General features: G+C 41.5%; 1 protein-coding gene across 28 annotated transcripts in view; it reads left to right on the plus strand.

Annotated features, from left to right (window-relative positions):
* ASPRV1 (aspartic peptidase retroviral like 1) overlaps positions 1-8,128 on the plus strand; it is a 111,247-nt gene that overhangs the window by 45,473 nt on the left and 57,646 nt on the right. For 2 of the 28 annotated variants that reach the window (XR_009617549.1, XR_009617555.1), the window contains one exon: positions 393-448. The exons of the other annotated variants lie outside the window; for them this stretch is intronic. The gene's annotated coding sequence lies outside the window, so the exon portion shown is untranslated. The remainder of the gene's footprint in view (positions 1-392; positions 449-8,128) is intronic. 28 annotated transcript variants of the gene reach the window in all.

The following is an 8,128-nucleotide window of genomic DNA, read 5'->3' on the forward strand; positions in this document are numbered from 1 at the left end:
GAATTTACAACTGGGTTTCTTTAAGCATTGAACTTGCTTTTCAAAGTAAAATTTGATTTTCACACTGTAAGTAATGTGCAGTTATTTACATAAAAAACTTTGTAGATTTTCTAGGCAAACTTCCTTATTTCAGATAGGAGCAAACTTTGGGAGGTCCAGCAGGGCAAAGCTGTGTCTTTGTTGAGCTGACATTCAGATTATGTGAAAGTAATTGAAGCAGAAGGGAGTAGACATTGTGTGAAAGGAAGTCTCAGTCCCTCCAGGAGGAGCATTTCTTGGGTATTTTTTAGGTAAGGGAGAGGAAAAATGCATTCCTTCCCCCTGAATGCCCCACTCACAGCCTTTGGATTGGGTAATTCCTACCTCACTGACTTTTACCTTTGTCTTCTCAGACTGGACCCAAAGTGATAATGACCTCAGTATTTGAGACTTTGCAAGGCACATTTAAGTAAGTGAAAAATTGCAGGATGTGAGTGATTGAATGCAACTTTATTAAATTCAGTGTGTTAAAAAAAAAAAAAAGCCTTATATTAAGTTAGCAAAATGTCAATAGAGATTCTTCAGGGGGGGCTGATTTAATTAGGCAATATTAGATTGATTTGATTAGATTGATTTGAATTTATTTGATTAGAATTATCTGAATAGGTACTTGTAAAATATATTAATTTATCAAATATATATTAACGGCAGAGAGTTCTATAATAACTGAAGATGAAGTGGTAGGGTATTACAGGTACAGACAATGCTGTGGGAACTCAGAGGAGAGATTGTTTCTAGTTTTTAGATTTAGAGAATCAGGGTGCTTTTGTGAAAACAGGTTTTTATTTTATTTTATTTTATTTTATTTTATTTTATTTTTTTTCCATTCTATTCTATTCTATCCTATCCTATCCTATCCTATCCTATCCTATCCTATCCTGTTTTTAAGTAGACTCCATGCCCAACGTGGGGCTTGAACTCAATACACTGAGATCAAGAGTTGCATGCTCTATTGACTGAGTCAGCTAGGCGTCCCAGGTTTCTTTGTTTTAAAGAACATTTTAAATAATCTAGCTTATACTCTAGTTGGAGGTAGTATTGATACAAAGGTAAGTCTATTCTCATTTATATTATTAAAATTTATTTTTATTCATATTATTAAAACTTTGAATTAATAGCAACATAATGTATTTTCTTTACTTCTTTGCTAATCTCTAAAGCAGTTTCCCAAAGAGCAGACCTTTGGCAAATAAGAGCAGTCCATTTTCTTTTACTAGACAGTACCTCTGCAGCTAGCAAATGGAGGCAAGGGTATGGACCCAGTCAGGGAGGCCAGTCTTACATGAAGCTTGTTTATGAAATGAGAAAAGTGAAGGGGGAATGCAAGGTCTATGGAGGGTTATTTATTTTTTGAGATCCATGCATGTCCCTGTGCTGTGGGGGAAAGAGCCAGTTGAGAGGGAGAAGTTGAAGGTAGAAAAGAGAAAAAAAAAAATTGAGCAAGGCCCCTGTGGGAAAGGGTCTACTATATCCTGAACACTGGTGGGGAGATTAAACTTGAACTAAAGAAAGGACAAAGGCTACCACTGAATTTAACTCCATCACCACCATCACCACCATCACCACCATTTATAACTTCTTACCTTTTGCTAGCACTCCGTTGAGCATTTTCTAGTCTCATTTAATAGGGACAAAGGATGTGATGGGGCAGAGGGATTTGTTGAGATTTGGGAGAGACAGAAAGTTGGAGTTTCCTTCTGTTTGGCTTTGTTTTCTCTGGACAGAAGAAATTAAAGTCATCTGATAGGAGCAGGTGGTATAGTGGGGACAATGACTTAGTTTTTAAAAGCTGTTGAGCCAATGACAGTGATCTGAAGACATGTAGGTGGATAGCTGAGTAGCACTGAAGGTCTAGGTAATGTTGCAGACAATGACTTCTTAGAGGAAGCAGCCTTCATGACTTAATCGTGGTTTTAGCAGTATTCAGCAGGATTAAAGCAGAGGACATTTGTATTCAACTGGGAGCTGTGTTTTGTGGGGCAAGTGGAAGACTTGGAATAATGGGGTCTAGGATATTGGTAATAAAGTGGTTGTTGTCCAGTTGGTTAGAGAACGGACTGAATTTAGGGAAGGACTGATAGGCAACTAAATGATGGGGTTGGGTGTCAAGGGGCTGGAAATCTCAATGAAGTTGAAGAATGAAGCTGTAGAAGTAAAGACAAGGAGAGGTAGAAATGTAGAAAGATATAGGAGATCATTACCAGGCAAAAGGTCTGACTTGGAGTGTAAAGGCAGACTGTGATCAAGGAGCCAAAGGTCTTGATGACCAAGAGGTCAGGAGCTGACAGCAGTGAGGAAGAGTGTGGTTGTTTGGTACAGACTTTGGCAAAGAAAGGATTTTTTTGGTAAGGTTGTAGGTGTAATGGCTTTGAAGCCACATTGAGACAGACCATCTGTTTCTCCTCTTGGTACTACTGGGTACTGAAAAATGATTTTATGGCAGAACCTTCACTGCCTGGAACCAAGTTCCTCAAGGAATGCCAGGTCCCAGATAGGGGAAGGAGGCCAGAACCATCTATTAGGCCTGCACTGTGTGCCTCAATACTGTGGAATTGTGGGAGGAGAGAGATTCTGGCCAAGTGGGACAATCTCCACAAAGTACTGGGCCTTTAGGCAGAGTTTGCAGGCTAAGAATGCTTGCAGGGAAAATCCTATTTGGCCACGAGGGGTTTTTGAACTGTTCAGGATCAGATTGAGTCAGTGCTATCTATGAGAGGCTGAAAGGAAACTAAGGGTTTCTTGCTTAAAACTCTAGGAGTCAGTAGACTCTTGAGCCTTTTTGTTCCTGTGGGGTCTGGAATTTATTTTTCCCTGCACAGTGACAGCAAACAATGCCCTAAAGCCCACACAGTTTGAAAAGAGTCTGGAAACACTCAGATTATTGTTTATGAAGATGTTTTGGGGTTTTTGATGTTTCAGGATTCTTTTGACATTGTTAGTATATGATTCCAAACATTTAAGAAAGGGCCTCCAAATAGCTGGAAACAAACCAAATCTTAGCAATTCTTTTTGCTCCTTCTTGACTTGATTCATTTACACCACCACCCTGGCCAGAAGTGAACAGCTCAGAAAATGATTGCCCAATCAGCCATTTCAGCACAGGAACCCAAACAAGATTGTGTGGCCCCCAGCAGAAGAGGCTGTGTGGCTCAGAGCTCAGGGTGCACTGTTCCCATGGCAGTACTTTCTAAATTGTTTTTAACTGGTATTGCCACACAAAAATGAGAAACTTCTGTCTGGCAAAAAAAGTCATTATAAACAAAGTTAGAAGACAACCAACAGAGTGGGAGAAAGTTTTTGCAATATATGTAATGATGGATTAATGTCTACAATCTATAAAAGGTTTCTATAAATAAGTAAGGAAAAAAAAACCCAATAGAAAATGGGTGAAGAATACAATAGGTGAGACACAGCAGGGCAAACTGTAATTTCATCTAAAAAAGCTTATCTATTTCATCTATTCCAGATGAAACTGGAATTTCATTTAAGAAATGAGCACAGAATCCTCTGGATAGGAATGTTCACTGTGTTGGTAAATATCCATTAATATGGTGCTATGTAATATTGTGTGGCTGTGAAAACTTTGAAGTAACTTTATCAGCAAAAGGAGCAGGTGCAGAGCAATATGAATACAGTGTTCCCATTTATGTTTAAAAAACATTCCTATTTGATTTGGAATGTATTTATGCTGTTTTAAATTTTATTAAAAGATTCCTTGGAATTAAAAAATATTTAAGGATGTATTTTTAAAAAATTTTTTAAATGTTTATTTATTTATTTTGAGAGAGAGCTCATGAGTGCATGGAGGAGTGGTAGGGGCAGAGACAGAGGGAGAGAAAGAATCCCAAGCAGGCTCCTCGCTGTCAGTGCAGAGCAGATCCCAATGTAGGGCTCCATCTCACGAACCATGAGATCATGACCTGAGCCAAAATCACGAGTTGGGAACTTAACTGACCGAGCCACCCAGGCACTCCAAGGCTGTATTTTGCTAATTACAACATTAACGAATGAAATGTTCACTTTTGTCTTCCTCTTATGTAAAAGATTGATCTAGTATTATAAATCTTAGCCTCTGAGAAGAATTTAGAGACTCCTCGCTACCTTTCCCTTCCCAGAAACTAAAATGAGGCTACTGGGCCATGGTGTCTGCAGTTGTACCTCTTGGTGTGAGGAACAAAGGAATTCAAAGCTCAGAATTCTTTTTTTCCCAGGATTGGCTGCATTTTAGTATTCATGGCCTTGTAGAATCTCTTTTCCTGTTGCCTCTGATGCAGTGGAAAGGGCTGGGGCCTCCTCTGCTTGAGAGGCTTTGCTTTCTCATTACCTTGGAAGAAAACAGAAAATTACCTTTTTTGGCCCAGGTAGGCAAGACTTAGAGCCAGCCTGAATTTTGGGAGGAAACCTGCTCTTTGCATTTGTCCTTGCCTCTCCTTTGGGGAAGCCTCTCAGCCAGTTTTAGTCTTCGTCTCAGGCTCCTGCCAACCTAGGTGAAAGGAGACCTTGAAGTGCACACCATAGTTTTGCCTATTTCCCTGGAATTTGAGGCTCTAGAACTCTAGCTTGGAAGCATCAGGAATGCCATCAGAGGGTGGCACAAGGCCAAAAACAAAAACAAAAACCCCTCTTTGTCTTTCAAAGACAGGCAACATTTTGGGACAGAAACACTGCCTTCCATAATAACATTACCAGTGTCAGTAGACCCCAGTATGGGTGTATGAGAATTGTTTCTGACATGTAACATAGGTTTTTCTGTGAGCTGGAGAGTTTACATAGGGTGGTTTAATAGAAACCTATTTAAAACCAAAACTGACTCCAGCCAGTTCTGTTCTGAAGGTGGGCCAATTCATATTCATAGGGGAAAAAAGTCGTTCCATTCTCTTCACCAGTACAGAATGGTGGTGGTGAGAGAGTGAAGTTCGAATTTTCTTTTTGTTCCTCAGTGCTGGTCAGGAGTGGAACCTGGAGTGGATGGTTCCTGGGGCTGACTCCAGGTATGGGTCATTGGATGTCAGAGGAAGGGGGATAGAGAGCTAAGTCTCTGAATAATATAAGGGGAATTTAGTTTCCTGAGGGAAGGGAAGACCCCCCCCCCCCTAAATATAGGCAATGTTTGGAGAGGGTAAAGGAGCCAAGAAGCATGATAACAATAAACTCCTCTGTCTCTTCATAAATTTAGGAAAGTCTGATGAACACACAGTGTTTTAAATCTGTCTGTGTATGCATATTTTTTTCTTTTCGATAAAGCGTGGAAGAAGGGAGCTGAGTCCCACCTCTGGGGGGACAGCTCAGAGCAGAAGAAAGAGATCAGCCTCAGGAAGTGTGATGTGAGTGAGATAAAAAATCCACCAGGAGCTGGAGTCATAGCCAAAAAGGACTCCTGCAACAGGAGCTGGAATCATAGCCAAAAGCATTAGCTGCTGGGAATTCACAGAAATTGTGGGAGGGTCACTGGATGGGGGGGATCCAGGCTGATTTTAAAACATGCCTGGGGATGCTGGTGGCTTAGTTGGTTAAGCATCTGACTCTTGATTTCGGCTCAGGTCACAATCTCACGGTTCATGAGATTAAGACCCACGTTGGGCTCTGTGGTGATGGTGTGGAGCCTGCTTGGGATTCTCTCTCTCCCTTTTTCTGCCCCTCCCACGCTTGTGTGCTCTCTCTCTCAAAATAAGTAAATATTAAAAAAAAAAAAAAAACATGCTCACAAAGTGGTTGCAGCTGACATCTGATTGCTGCTGTAGTACTTGCTGTACAACTCATAGAATGTTTAGTCTTGATCCTCCCCCAAGATCCTTCTTATGGAGATCTATTTGTTAGATAGTTCAGGAACTACCCTGATATTCCTCTTTCTGCTCAGTGGAAGCCATTTTCAGTTCAGACTCCAAAAGGGGAGGAGAACTTCCCAACAAAGGGCTTGTTATTCCCTTTCTTCCTCATAATTTACATAGACCCTGTGATGCTGGTCAAAGGGCTAGAGAGCTGCAGCTTCGCTGGCCACAGCGGCACTGAGTAGGGCACTTCATTTGGGAGTTGAAGGGAGGCAGAAAAGTCTTCCACAAAGTATTGGGACTTAGAGACTGCTCTGAGTAAGTATGTAAGTATCTATTAAGACTCCAATAAGTGCCCTAGAGCAAGAAGCCAAGTTCTCTGAACAGCTGGAGTAGGACCATGGCAAATCCAGCCACTGTCACACTAAATGAGGACTCATGTTCATGCCTTAGGGAGGAAGACCCAGTTGATGGAAGAACTTACAGTATAGTTTTAAAATCCACTCTTATTCCAAACTTTGAGGACAATAGTGCTTAGTGGACTTTGACTGCTCAGCATGATTTCTCTCTTCTTAGGTTAGAACATACTGATTTTCCTTTGGGGGACCATGTCCTTTTCCATTCTCAGACTGGGTTTTGGTGGAGTCGAGTCCATCCCTTGGTTCCAGAGGGAGGACACATGACTATGCCAATCAGAGAACAGCAGGTGGTATGGGCATGATCTCAAATTCAGGCCAGTTACGATTCTGGACTTTTGTTGGAACCATTAAGTGAATTCTCTCTCTTTTTTTTTTTTTCCAACTGGGTTGCCAAGCCTGTAGAATGTGAATAACTCTGAGGTTCCTAAGTGGTCATCTTGCCACCCCAAGGGGAATGCTGAAGCCAACACAGATGAGAGCTGAGTTACGAGATGGAGTTGGAGCCTGAATGGCTTCTTTTGAGTACCAGGATCTAACCGTACTCTATGTTAGTCTCACTCTGGACATTTCATTTATATGGATCCAGGCTCTCCTTTTTTATTTTTGAAAGTGTGATTTGGATTTTTGTCACCTGCAGCCAGTAGAGTCTTAATTCATATTATGAATTGTATATAGCTGTCATTACAAAGTATGATTTGGCCTTTCTCATCAGACCCTTTTAAAGTGCTAACTTATGGGGCGCCTGGTTGGCTCAGTCGGTTAAGCGTCCGACTTCAGCTCAGGTCACGATCTCATGGTTCGTGGGTTCGAGCCCCACATCGGGCTCTGTGCTGACAGCTTGGAGCCTGGACCCTGCTTCTGGTTCTGTCTCTTCCCTCTCTCTCTCTGCCCCTCCCCTGCTCATGCTGTCTCTCTCTGTCTCTCACAAATAAATAAATGTAAAAAAATTTTTTTTTAAAAAAGTGCTAACTTGTAAGTTTGTTGTAGGAATCAAATGAGACCATACATATGAAGAAGAACTTAGCATTAGATCACTTAGCAAAGTGATCATGAGATTGAGCTCCACATTGGGCTCCACACTGAACATGGAGCCTGCTTGGGATTCTCTCTCTCCCTCTCTCTCTGCCCCTCCCCCACTTGTGCGCATGTGCACGCTCTCTCAAAATAATAAACGTTTTGAAAAAGAAATAAATAACTTAGCATTATCTTTTGTACATAGGGGGAAAAAAACCAGTAAATACTGACTACAGGAAGCAAGGAAGGAGGGAGTGGAGGGGGAAGGGAAGGAAGATCAGGTGCTGAATTAAAAGGACCCTGAGGTCCCTAAGGTAATCTTTTAAGAACCCTCAAGCCCTATCAGGCCCCCCTGTTCTAAATGCCCCTAGTACTCTATACTTTACCCTCATAAGCCTTTATCATGGTTTGTAATGATATGTTTATGTAATATTTTGATTAATGCCTATCTCTCTCACTGAACTGGCAGGTTTTTTTTTTTTTTTGTTTTTTGTTTTTTTTAAGTTTATTTTTAGAGAGAGAGAGAAAGAGCACATGTGCGTCCGGGGGTGGGGGGGGGGGTGTGCAGAGAAAGAAGGAGAGAGAGAATCCCAAGCTGGCTTCATGTCCGTGCAGAGCCCGACACAGGGCTCAAACTCATGACCCTGAGATCATGACCTGAGCTGAAATCAAGGGTCAGACTCTTAACCAACTGAGCCATGCAGGTGCCCCTGAATTGGCAGTTCTATGAGGGCAGTGATTTTGCTCACTGTTATGTCCACAGCAACTAGTTCAAGTGTGTGGCATTCAGCAAACGTTTTTTGAAGGAATTGTCACTTGTAAGTACCTAAATTGGACTGACCTTGATTATTGGGGTTGGGATTGTGGCAGAATTGCCAAAATCAGGGA

This window comes from Panthera onca, chromosome A3, assembly GCF_046562875.1.
Source record: "Panthera onca isolate mPanOnc1 chromosome A3, mPanOnc1 haplotype 2, whole genome shotgun sequence".
Taxonomy (NCBI): domain Eukaryota; kingdom Metazoa; phylum Chordata; class Mammalia; order Carnivora; family Felidae; genus Panthera; species Panthera onca.